Below are 14,407 nucleotides of genomic sequence, written 5' to 3'. Positions count from 1 at the left end.
GTGTGTGTGTGTGTGTCATGTCAGATGACGTTCTGCACTGGTGCTACATTAAGAATTAACTTCAGTAAATTAGGCATGTGACTTCCATCGGCCTCTTCTGTCCTTTCTCTCTCTCACTCAAACACACACACTCTCGGACAGAAGACTGACCGCAATGATCTGCAGTCCCTACCTCGAGAAGACCTCAGTCCATGTCAGTAATTATGTATCTCTGCTCCTCATTGTCACATAACCTCTTCAAAGTGAGAAATAAAGCACACCTTCTCGATGGGTCATTGACCGTGTAGAAAAACAGAGTGGGAAACTGGGAGTACTTCCAAAACAGCCGAGACAACATGCAGCGTCAAAGCATGCCATCCGACAAAAGGTTAATGATCCTTGCGGAAAAACAGGTGACAGAGATATATTTTGTTTCCTCAGTCAGGTGGCAAAATGCCTATTAATAGTGTGTGGAACGACCTCCGATGATGTAGGATGATATCGGAATAAGTGGGACATCTTTTGCATTTCTGTCTTCTGTGACCTCTTTCGACATCTATCCAAAATATTATCTCAACACATGAAACATTTCTGAAATCCTTAAGATGTTTCCTAATCACACACAAAAAACAAATGTTTGATATCATATTCACAGGAGGCATGACATACCCATTTGTGTACATATTTTCAGTTCGCATTTGGTAAACTGGAACAGCAGATTAGATCAACTGAGACACCATTATTGTAGTCCTAATTGTACCCCAATGGTAATTTAACTGAACAAAAATATAAACACATGTAAAGTGTTGGTCCCATGTTTCATGCGCTGAAATAAAAAAATCACAGAAATATTCCATACACACAAAAAGCTTATTTCTCTCAAATGTTGTGCCCAATTTGTTAACATCCCTGTTAGTGAGCATTTCTCCTTTTCTAAGATAATCCATCCACCTGACAGGTATGGCATATCAAAAAGCTGATTAAACAGCATGATCATTACACAGGTGCACTTTGTGCTTGGGACAATAAAAGGCTGCTTTAAAATATGCAGTTTTGTCAGAATATCCACCAGAGCTGTTGCCAGAGATTTGACTGTTAATTTCTCTACCATAAGCCGCTTCCAACATTGTTTTAAAGAATATGGCAGTACGTCCAACCAGCTTCACAACCACAGACCATGTGTAACCACGCCAGCCCAGGACCTCCACATCCGGCTTCTTCATCTGCGGGATGGTCTGAGACCAGCTACCTGGACAGCTGATGAAACCGAGGAGTATTTCTGTCTATAATTGTTACGCTGGTATAAAGGATTTGGAAACAGGCGCAGGAATACACAATAGGGGTTTTTAATACACCCAAAACTAACGTGTATACAAAAACACTGGGCTGTACCCAAACACAAGAGCGAGGGTAAACCTTGTTGAACGACATGGGACGATACCCAGATACACAATATATGAAGCACGCAGCATAATAGCTGCACCAACGCATAATAGCTGCACCAACGCATAGGTACTCACACGACCAACGGACATGGGAACAATAACCGACAAAGACAGAGGGCACATATATAACATACTAATCATGGGAAATGGGAACTAGGTGTGTGTAATCAGACAAGACAGTCCGGGGTTGATGATAATGAATCCCGTTCAGTGAAGCCTAGAAAGCCAGTGACGTAGACCTCTGGGAACTGGTGAACAGAATGAGCAGCAGTACCGGGGGTATCCGTGACAATAATGAATCCCTTTTGTGGGGAAAAACTTATTTTGATTGGCTGGGCCTGGCTCCCCAGTGGGTGCATTTCTATTTTTGTTCAGTATATAGTTCACAGTGGTTTAGATGTTACAATTATCCTCTATATTGTTTGCTTTGTCACATAAACTGAAATTAGGCAATCATTTTAGCAACCAGGTAATAACAGAGGGATTTCTATACATTGCCGCTTTAAGGTCTGAAAACAAGCTGAACTTTAGAGTGAACTATCACTTTAATGCAAACAGTCATAACATATTATATCCATCTCCAACCAATGAGACAATACATACAGTTAAGGTTAGCATGTTAGCTAGCCATTCTGTTTCAGAGAACAATACTGACTCCCAAAACGGTACAGTAGGTTGTTCAGCTCATACGTGATCCCGGATAACCTCTGACATATAACCCTCCCTGATTAACTCCACTGCGACCACCTCAGGCAAGGTCTAATAAAATCAGAGAATGCGAGATGACCAGGGGTACACAGTGACATACAGAGCCATTATTAGCTATCTACTGCCATGATAAGCTCCTCCGCTCTCTCCACTGGCTTCCAGTTGAAGCTCGCATCCGCTACAAGACCATGGTGCTTGCCTACGGAGCTGTGAGGGGAACGGCACCTCCGTACCTTCAGGCTCTGATCAGGCCCTACACCCAAACAAGGGCACTGCGTTCATCCACCTCTGGCCTGCTCGCCTCCCTACCTCTGAGGAAGTACAGTTCCCGCTCAGCCCAGTCAAAACTGTTCGCTGCTCTGGCACCCCAATGGTGGAACAAACTCCCTCACGACGCCAGGTCAGCGGAGTCAATCACCACCTTCCGGAGACACCTGAAACCCCACCTCTTTAAGGAATACCTAGGATAGGATAAAGTAATCCTTCTAACCCCCCCCTCCCCCTTAAAAGACTGAGATGCACTATTGTAAAGTGGTTGTTCCACTGGATATCATAAGGTGAATGCACCAATTTGTAAGTCGCTCTGGATAAGAGCGTCTGCTAAATGACTTAAATGTAAATGTAAATAAGTGAGGGGCCATGTTGCCTGAAAGAGGTACTTTCACTAGTGATGGCGGGTTGACTCATAACTCGCATTCCCCGCGGTTATATCCTATATCCGCGGGGTGGGTGGGTTTAGGGTCAGTAAATATTGGGTTTAATAAGGAGAAAGCAATGCATACAATATCTATAAATGTATAATTCCTGTGCAATTCATATCTATAGGCTACGTTGAGATTTTTTTTCTCCATTATTTATATCTGCCGTTAGTGCGTAGCCTAAGCTTTAGGGCCTAACTGTAGCGTGCCAAATACACGGCAATTGCCAAATGCTTTTGGGAAGAAAAAGTTCAAGGCTATCCTCTGAGGCTAAAAGGACGATGTCAGAGTTTAATTCAGTAAGAGAAAAGCTGTGAAATGGAGAGTTGAAAATAAATACAAAGGAGGGCCAGAACAGTAGTCTAATGTTTGGGAAAGATGGTAAAAGAGGATGATAGCAGAGCCAATATCACTCCCTAAAAACACAACCTTATGGAACAATCCTTGGATAGCTTTTCAGAAATTCATCGATAAATTGGCTCACATGGAAAACGAAAGGCATAGAAACCGTAAATGACTTGGTTATAAGAAATACATTTACTGTATTTCCATGATAGCTTTAAAAATACAATTTGGTTTGACAAATGTAGATATTTTCAAATACATCCAACTTAAAAGTTTTATCACAACATTTTGATTTGAACTCTTGAGAGCAATTTTGAGAGAATCTGTTTTGAGTCAGAAAAGGATATTCATAAGCTGTACAAAACCTTCCAGAGAGCCTACACAATTGATCATCTCTGAGAAAAAAATATAAACTATTAGAAAAAATATTGAAAAAGTACTGATATACAGTTAACAAAAATGTACACTTAATCTAGTATACATTTATGTATAGAATTTATTATACAAGAGACAAAATTCACAACGGCAGAGTCGTGTCTGAAGTGTAAAACTACTAATGACTCAATAAGTCATGCCTCCTGGAAATGTTACAAAATTCTAAAGTTATGGGTGGAGTTGCAAAGCTTGATGTCAGAAGTATTGAAATGTAAATGTGCTTTTAATTTGCCTGTCTGTATTTTTCAAAACATGACATATGAGAGTGCAATGAGATACCTGATGGGTTGGACAATACTCTTCTCATCAATTATCTTCAAAAAACATACAAAAAAAGTGGAAATCAGTCAATCCTCCTTCATTCATGCAATGGAAATGTCAAATGCTTTATTATCTAAAAATTGAAAGATTGAGGGTGACGGAGAGAAACAAAATCATGCCGTTTGTGGCAGAAAGTGTACTGGAGATAGGGTTTGGGGCTAGTGTGTCTGGGTAGGTGTGATGTAGTGTTTGTATGATGTAGTCGTTTGTACGTGTATGTTTTGTATAGTTTGTAAAATATAAAATAAAATCGTATAAAAAAAAGGATGATAGCAGTGGCTATGTTATGGATGATTGTGAAACGCTATACAAATTCGACAGTCACAAGATGGGGACTTGGGAACTATATTGGGAACTATACTGTTCAGATGGGTTAAATGGAATAGTAGTCAAACTTAAATCTGGACACTGACTGTAGGTTTATAACTTCTCACATAGTCTAATATTAACTCCAGCATAATTAAGCATTTCTGGCAGTAAAATGACACACCAAACATAAATGTTTACTCAGGAAAAGGAGTGGAGAAATAGATTTCTTTCTTTCAGCATCTTGAGAGAATAAATACACGGTTAGGGACCGTCTGTAAGTTGGAATTAAAGGTGGACATTTTTATTGCATTTTCTTCCTGGTCCCTAAATGTCTTTGCTGCGCAAGAGAAGCAGAGATGAAAGAGGAAAAAGAAAACCAACTTTACGGATTTCAACTAAATCTAAGCCTTCATTCTATCGATATATGACAATTTTCTGGTAGGTAAGGGTTTATTTAGTCTTCTATGGCAACAAGTAATGACAGAGAAGAAAAGCTGCATGCATCTAATAATAGACAAGTTGACAAACAAATAGCCTACCAAAATGTCGGAAATTATAAGCAGAATTATAAAACGGGTTGTTTGGATGCTGATTGGTTGATAGCTGTTAGTTATTTACGATAATCCATGCAAAATGCCATGATGCCATAATACCATAATTACATTTTGAGTATCAACACACATCCACTGTCCCACAGCCCAGCCAAGCATTCATAAACATAAAGTAAAGGGGAAAAAATTATCAGTGTTATTTCCTGATAATTGCTGGTTGAAAACAATCTACACAGGACCTTATAATCAGCAGGTTTGCATGGGCAGGAGTTTCGGCTTTCCATGGTGATATCACAATGCGCTAACTTGGTTAATAGACCAATAACAAAGAGCGTTCCAAACCTCTCTGCCAGTAACAGCTAGTTGTCAGTTTCCCCCTCCCCACTCAGACCACTCCCAGTCAGTCGTAGAAAAATTCTTGATTGAGAAAGTTTTTTGCTAAAAAAAGCTATTTTTGCACTTTTAAAATCTATTGCAGTAAGGGTACTTAATTGTTATCCAGAAATGATTTGATATTGATTAAAAACAGCTGCATTGGGCCTTTAATCTCCCCCCCGGGAAAAAAGCATCTAGACATTATTTCCACATGCTTCTTGTCTAGCAAGACGTTTGGTACAGCGGGGGTTAATATACACCAACCTGTACAATATTGCAGTTTTTTTGCTGTTGAGCTCTCCACCCGCGCCATGCATATGAATGTGACGAGACTGACAGCTTTTAAACATTTTTTATTACATTTTATTTCTCACATGCGCGGAATAAACTGGTGTAGACTTTACCGTGAAATGCTTGCTTACGAGTCCTTCCCAATGATGCAGTGTAAAAAAAAAAAAATACAAATTAAAATAAAACACTAAAGGAATAAAATAAAAGGATTGCAATATTCATACAGGTGATTCTGTGTTTGCGTTAGTTAGCTAGCTAGCTAGCAAAGGATAAGTAACTTTAGACTAGCTATCATCAATAACTATCTTATTGACTTATTGACTGTTTGTTGCCAATTTATACATTATTTATTAAATCATTATTTGCTGAAGTTCTTGTTGGCTGTTTATAAAATATTTATTCAATCATTATTTATTGAAGTTCTTGTCTCTCGTCATCATTGAACATCTGTTATCTAGCTACATGCCAATGATTTGTTTAGCATAGCAACGTGGAATAAATAGAATGAACGATTGGCTTCGCCTTGGGCCTAAGAACAGCCCTTTATCGGGAGTTATCACACAATAATCCCTGGGTTCGCATGCCTTATTCCTTAAACATAGGCCTATCTAAAAAGGCCTGTCAAAAAATAGTTCTGCGATCTCTGACAATACATTGCATTTTGTATATTTGCGGGCCTCAGATTTCCCCTTCATCACATTATACGTGATATAGTTGGGCGGTTGTGGATGGGTTATTAGCACTTGCGGGCGTGTGCGGGTGAACTAACAGCATCATTAATGTACACTCTATCTGCAGCCTGGTCTCATAGACTAGACGTAACATAGTAAATGTAAATCCAGGATACCAAATTAGCATGATATGTTATGTTTGGTATGGTTACATAAGACAAATGGTTACTTAAGGCAAAAAAACGAAAGTTGTATGGTTGGCCAGAGTGGATGTATAATGCGAGCATCTAGCAACCCAAAGGTTGTGAGTTCAAATTTCATCACGGACAACTTTAGCATTTTATCTAATTATCAACCTTTCAACTACTTACTACTTTTAGCTACTTTGCAACTACTTAGCATGTTAGCTAACCCTTCCACTAACCCTAACCTTAACCATTTTAGCTAACACTACCCTTAACCTTTTTAGCTAACCCTTTCCCTAACCCTAACATTCACCCTTTAACCTAACTCCTACACTTAACCCCAACCTTAACCCTAACATTAGCCACCTAGTTAGAATTAGTAACATATCATACATTTATAAATAATTAAACATATAGAACGTTTGGCAAATTCATAACATATTGTATGTTTTGATAACATATAGTCCAAATTATAATTCACAACATATAGTACAAAATGGGTGATGGATATTCACAAATTAATACATACCATAGGAAACATAACATATCATACTAATTGGAGTGGGTCAGATTTACATACAGATTAATACAAAATGCTCTGAGACTGGGTTACTATCTGGGATCAAGCACTTCAACATATTTAAGAGGTAAAGTTTTAGTAAGGGCAAAGTGTATTGTTGGTGTTCCTCATGTATTCAACCATCTACTATTGAAGTCTCTGTGCCAGTCTATTAGTGATGTAACCTAAATTATTGAAGACGTGACTCGAAACGAAACAGAAATATTGTGTTGTTGATTTGCCACAAAACTCAAAACATAATTATATTTTAGGAAAAAGAAGCCACATTCACCGTCTAATCTTGCACACAAAATACAAATGTTAAGGAAGGAAAATGTTTGCGCCCATGTGATCTCAAGTTCTCAATCAACAGATTCTGCCCATATAAATTAACCCACAAAAAAGTAGTCAATTTAGTGGTCCACTTTACCACTTATCATTAGCAACGAATTTACAAGTCTTCAAATCCCATTGTCAAAATTACTTCCTATGCAAGTTGTGTATCCAACCAGTCTTCAGTAGTGACCACAATGGTTGGGGTCAATTTCATTTCAATTAAGTCAATACAGGAAGTAAACAGAAATGTAAGTTAAACATTTACTCTGCTTTTCAATGAGGGGAATTTGGAATACACTTGGAAAGTGGATGGTGTCACATAGGTAAACACAACTGAAGACACCTCACAATGTTTGAAGATGTTATTGACATGGCAGTGCTACGGTAGCTAAAGAGTATAGGACCGGTTGTTAACTAACTGTAAACAAAATGAGCTTGCTAGCTAAGCATCTTGGCTAACTGTGGGGCGAAGAAAATCACCTATTTACAGTGAATTCCTACTGCATCCCTACCACTAGCAAATGGGACACCTCTCAAAAACTGTGAATAGTCTCCGGTAATGTTTCTTTTTGTGATATTTTGTTTCATCTCCACTTTCCAAGCCTATTGGAATTTGACTTTTCAGTTTAGCCTACATTCTCATTTGAATAAAATGAAATTGACCACAACCATGGTGACTACAGTTTACACCTGATTATAGCTGTTCACCTATTGACACAGGTAATACAGTGCATTCGGAAAGTATTCAGACCCCTTGACATTTTTCCACATTTTGTTACAGCCTTATTCTAAAATTGATTAAATTGTGTTTTTTCCTCATCAATCTACACAAAATATCGGTCACGTTTTGTGATACAGGAATCGGGAGACAGGTGCAGGAATGCTTAATAGGGGTTTTTATTGACCCAAATTATGGCGTTCCATGTAAAGGCACGGGGACGTAGACCAAACAAACACGTACAGTGGGGAGAACAAGTATTTGATACACTGCCGATTTTGCAGGTTTTCCTACTTACAAAGCATGTAGAGGTCTGTAATTTTTATCATAGGTACACTTCAACTATGAGAGACGGAATCTAAAACAAAAATCCAGAAAATCACATTGTATGATTTTTAAGTAATTAATTTGCATTTTATTGCATGACATAAGTATTTGATACATCAGAAAAGCAGAACTTAATATTTGGTACAGAAACCTTTGTTTGCAATTACAGAGATCATACGTTTCCTGTAGTTCTTGACTAGGTTTGCACACACTGCAGCAGGGATTTTGGCCCACTCCTCCCTACAGATCTTCTCCAGATCCTTCAGGTTTCGGGGCTGTCGCTGGGCAATACGGACGTTCAGCTCCCTCCAAAGATTTTCTATTGGGTTCAGGTCTGGAGACTGGCTAGGCCACTCCAGGACCTTGAGATGCTTCTTACGGAGCCACTCCTTAGTTGCCATGGCTGTGTGCTTCGTGTCGTTGTCATGCTGGAAGACCCAGCCACGACCCATCTTCAATGCTCTTACTGAGGGAAGGAGGTTGTTGGCCAAGATCTCGCGATACATGGCCCCATCCATCCTCCCCTCAATACGGTGCAGTCGTCCTGTCCCCTTTGCAGAAAAGCATCCCCAAAGAATGATGTTTCCACCTCCATGCTTCACAGTTGGGATGGTGTTCTTGGGGTTGTACTCATACTTCTTCTTCCTCCAAACACGGTGAGTGGAGTTAGACCAAAAAGCTCTATTTTTGTCTCATCAGACCACATGATCTTCTCCCATTCCTCCTCTGGATCATCCAGATGGTCATTGGCAAACTTCAGACAGGCCTGGACATGCACTGGCTTAAGCAGGGGGACCTTGCGTGCGCTGCAGGATTTTAATCCATGACGGCGTAGTGTGTTACTAATGGTTTTCTTTGAGACTGTGGTCCCAGCTCTCTTCAGGTCATTGACCAGGTCCTGCCGTGTAGTTCTGGGCTGATTCCTCACCTTCCTCATGATCATTGATGCCCCACGAGGTGAAATCTTGCATGGAGCCCCAGACCGAGGGTGATTGACCGTCATCTTGAACTTCTTCCATTTTCTAATAATTGCGCCAACAGTTGTTTCCTTCTCACCAAGCTGCTTGCCTATTGTCCTGTAGCCCATCCCAGCCTTGTGCAGGTCTACAATTTTATCCCTGATGTCCTTACACAGCTCTCTGGTCTTGGCCATTGTGGAGAGGTTGGAATCTGTTTGATTGAGTGTGTGGACAGGTGTCTTTTATACAGGTAACGAGTTCAAACAGGTGCAGTTAATACAGGTAATGAGTGGAGAACAGGAGGGCTTCTTAAAGAAAAACTAACAGGTCTGTGAGAGCCGGAATTCTTACTGGTTGGTAGGTGATCAAATACTTATGTCATGCAATAAAATGCAAATTAATTATTTAAAAATCATACAATGTGATTTTCTGGATTTTTGTTTTAGATTCCGTCTCTCACAGTTGAAGTGTACCTATGATAAAAATTACAGACCTCTACATGCTTTGTAAGTAGGAAAACCTGCAAAATCGGCAGTGTATCAAATACTTGTTCTCCCCACTGTATACAAAACACAGGGTTGAAACCCAAACAAAAGAGCGACGAACATGGGAACAACGGACATGGGAACAATAATCGACAGCCCAATGGACACCCAATGGGCACATTTATACAAATACAAATCAGTAAGGAAATGGGGGAAATGGGGACCAGGTGTGCGTAATGACACAGTTCAGTGCCTAGAGGCCGGTGACGTAGACCTCCGAAACTGGAGCACAGAATGAGCAATCGTACCGGAGGGATCCGTGATAATACCATTCTCCCATTCTTCTCTGCGGATCATCACAAGCTCTGTCAGGTTGGATGGGGAGCGTCGCTGCACAGCTATTTTCAGGTCTGTCCAAAGATGTTCGATTGGGTTCAAGTCCGGACAGAGACTTGTCCCGAAGCCACTCCTGCGTTGTCTTGGCTGTGTCCTTAGGTTCGTTGTCTTGTTGGAAGGTGAACCATCGCCCCAGTCTGAGGTCCTGAGGTTTTCATCAAGCTCACTGTACTTTGCTCTGTTCATCATTCCCTCGATCCTGACTAGTCTCCCAGTCCCTGCCTCTGAAAAACATCCCAAAGCATGATGCTGCCACCACCATGCTTAACCGTAGGGATGGTGCCAGGTTTCTTCCAGACGTGACGCTTGGCATTCAGACCAAAGAGTTCAATCTTGGTTTCATCAGACCAGAGAAACTTGTTTCTTATGGTCTGAGAGTCTTTAGGGAACTTTCGGTAAACTCCAAGCGGGCTGTCATGTGCATTTTACTGAGGAGTGGCTTCCGTCTGGCCACTCTACCATAAAGGTCTGATTGGTGGAGTGCTGCACAGATGGTTGTCCTTCTGGAAGGTTCTCCCATCTCCACAGAGGAACTCTGGAGCTCTGTCAAACTGACCCTCGGGTTCTTGTTCACCTCCCTGACCAAGTCCCTTCTCCCCTGATTGTTCAGTTTGGCTGGACTGCCAGCCCTGGGATGAGTCTTGGTGGTTCAAAACTTCTTCCATTTCGGAATGATGGAGGTCACTGTGTTCTTGGGGACTTTCAATGCTGCAGCAATGTTTCGGTACCCTTCCCCAGATCTGTGCCTCGACACAATCCTGCCTCGGAGCTCTACGGACAATTCTTACGACCTCATGGCTTGATTTTTGCTCTGACGCTCTGTCAACTATGGGCTCTTTCCAATGCATGTCCAATCAATTGAATTTACCACAGGTGGACTCATATCAAGTTGTAGAAACATCTAAGGGATGATCAATGGAAGCTAAATTTCGAGCAAAGTGTGTGATTACTTATGTAAATAACCTATTTCTGTTTTATACATTTGCAAAAATATCTACAAAACTATTTTCTCTTTGTCATTATATGGTATTGTGTGTTGATTGTTGATTGTTGAGGGAAAACATTTATTCAATCTATTGTAGAATAAGGGTGTTATGTAACAAAATGTGGAAAAAGTGAAGGAGTCTGAATACTTTCCGAATGCACCGTATCTATACATGTGTCAGTGTCGGTGGCGACCTGTCATTCAAGGCAGGTGGGGTCTTGCCTGTTTTGCATGTCATTTTGGCATTAATACGTGTCACATATCAGTTTTCAAACTATGTAAAAAATAAATATATATATAATTGAGTTAATAAAGCCACATACAAACATGGTCTCTTTTTTGTTTTCTTGAGTAAGGCAGCTCCAAAATGCAGGTGTTTCAGCCTAGCTCAGTGTTTTCTGTGGTGGTGGAGCAAGCCTGCAGAAAATAGAAGCATTGTGCCTGATTGGCTCAGTGTTCTGTCATTAATGGGGACTCATGGGGACATTAAACATTTCAGCCCTTTGGGTTCTGTCATAGAGTTATATTATAAGTGCCCTTCCAAGAAGGCTCAAGGTCCATTGGCCACAGATAAAATTATTTCAAATCACCTTATATTTGATTGGACTGATCATGTCAACATCTTACTTTCAAAATCTTAGCTAGCAGTCATCATCATGAGTCAAATGGACAATCTACTGGCAAATTCTTTTTAATACTTGTCATATGAAGAGAAATAATGAAGAGAAATTATAGATAAAACGTATCAGTGCTCATCGGCCATTGGACATGGACCCATTACACAACAAGGTGGAAATCGCTAATTCAACAAGGAATCAGTGGCTAACTGCAAGCACTGCAAAGCAATCACTAGCCTGCTATTCAGTGGAGTGGCTGTGCTTTTTTCCCTGAGTTCCCACCATAAATACAGAGAATGCAAGACTTTGATGACAAAGTTTGATGACAAAATTTGCCCACAAAGGACTGCCTCACCATCTTCCTGTTTAAAACCTCTACGGGATCGGTGTCGCTATACCGGGACGGTTGCGCTAACGTGCACTAATGTGATTAGCATGACAGTTTTTAGTGACAGCAAACTTTCCAGGACATAGACATGTCTTATATGGGCAGAAAGCTTACATTTTTTGTGAATCTAACTGCACTGTCCAATTTACAGTAGCTATTACAGGGAAAAAATACCATGCTATTGTTTGAGGAGAGTGCACAACAACAAAAAACAACTGGCTTGTTACATTCACCTCGGAAGGTAAATAATGTACTTACATTCAGTAATTTGCTCTGATTTGTCATCCTGAGGGTCCCAGAGATAAAATGTAGCATAGTTTGTTTGATAAAATACTTTTTTATATTCAAATGTAGGAACTGGGTTCTACAGTTTGAACCCCTGCTGTCTCTGGCTCCACACCGACTCCGCCCGGCCATCTAGATGTGTGAAAGTGAGTGTATATGTCAAGGCTCAGGAGAAAATGTATCAATTGACCAATTTGGCACAAAATATTGTGTATTGTCCAGTATTACAATGCTTCACTGGATCAATCTGAAACTTTGTGCACACACTGCTGCCATCTATTGGACAAAATCTAAATTGCGCCTAAACTGCAATATTATATTATGGCCTTTCTATTGCATTTCAAAGATGATGGAACAAAACAAAAAACAAAAATGCAGGTTTTATGTTGGTATTATCTTTTACCATATCTAATGTGTTATATTCTCCTACATGAATTTCACATTTCCACAAACTTCAAAGTGTTTCCTTTCAAATGGAATCAAGAATATGCATATCCTTGCTTCAGGTCCTGAGCTACAGGCAGTTAGATTTGGGTATGTCATTTAAGGCTAAAATGAAAAAAATGTTACGATCCTTAAAAAATGTATTGTATGCTGCTGCATAAATGATGTAAAATGCCAGGGAGATATGTAATACTGTAGCTAAGAAAGTAATACTAAGTGTATGTTGTGTAGTATGCTGTTAGTAGCCCATGTGCCTCACACTAATAATTTGGTCTATTTTCACCAACGCAGTATTGTAAACACATCGTTCGTGTGTGATTGTTTGCAGACTTTTTTTTGTACAGCTTAGACAGTCCTACTGATAGTAGTGGTGGTGCTTGGCTTGCATGTGCAAATTCTATAATAAATTGTGTTATTTGACGTGTCAAAATAAAAGCTTGTTTAATGAGTCAAATAGTGTTATTTGACGTGTATCTTTTTTGACATGCAAATACCCAAACAGCGTTCAATGTGCCTCACCCGAATCATTTGGTCTTTTTTCACCTCTTAATTTCACCTACTGTTCCAACTTGGTGATGTACATGTAGCCTATAACCTGTTTTAGAGATATGTAATCATCAAATATTGTAAGAGCTTTCATTGTCTGCTTATTTGCCCCCTTTATTTATCCTATGGTTCTGACTTGGTGTACAGGGAGAACACTGTAAGAACGGCCCATGATCTGAATTCTGTCGCTGTACATTTCAAAGGTGCTGAACAAATAGTTATATTGACTACGTCCGTCGTTGCGGTCTCATTTAATGTCTTAATCGAAATTACGGAATGTCTCTTATCCGCTCGTCGTCACCACCTTATGCCATAGCAAGTACATCTTAATTGTCATTAGAAACCACATTTAAGCAAGTCAGCCATATCAGCTATGTTTTTTTAAAAGGCGGTAAATGAGGCTGAATTAACTGTTTCGCTGCCAGACAGGGCTCTGCTGATAACCAGGTGTAGCAGTGGTAAGGTGTTGGGACTGCTGTTGGGACTCTGCTGTTGGGACAGCTTAATGTAGGCCCTAACAGCAATTAATGTATTGTTTAGTGCTGTGTTGTGTAGTGGCTATGCTTGCCCCACCAAGATTTACATGCTAAAATCGCCACTGGTCAGTGTCATGCATGTGTGTTTGTGTTTTGTGTGCATTGTGATTGTACCCATGTGTGTGCTCCAGTGTTAGGGGATTACAAAACCCACATGCTCCCCCTAAGCACGCCAGCAAACATTTCTCAATGTTCAAGGTTATTACGATGGCAAATGACACTCAGTGAGTAAGCACTTTTATAGGGCAACAACATGGTACTTCAAAATCCAAAAACATGCCATCCTCATCGCTGACATGCCCTCATAGTGTGACTGCTGATGGTTCAAGCGAACTGCGTCACCTTCAGTTTAGGCCGATATGTTTATTTATAAATTATGAGGCAAAGGCACTTCCTGCATCTATCTGGGGTCATGCGATCCTCGCAATTTGGATTCATAAATGAATGGTGTGGGTTCGCCGGCCACACCATGCAAGCCCGATCCCTGATTGGTTGTGAATAAACACTGTCAAG

Source organism: Salvelinus alpinus, chromosome 2 (assembly GCF_045679555.1).
Source record: "Salvelinus alpinus chromosome 2, SLU_Salpinus.1, whole genome shotgun sequence".
Taxonomy (NCBI): domain Eukaryota; kingdom Metazoa; phylum Chordata; class Actinopteri; order Salmoniformes; family Salmonidae; genus Salvelinus; species Salvelinus alpinus.
Note: the sequence above shows the minus strand (reverse complement) of the source record.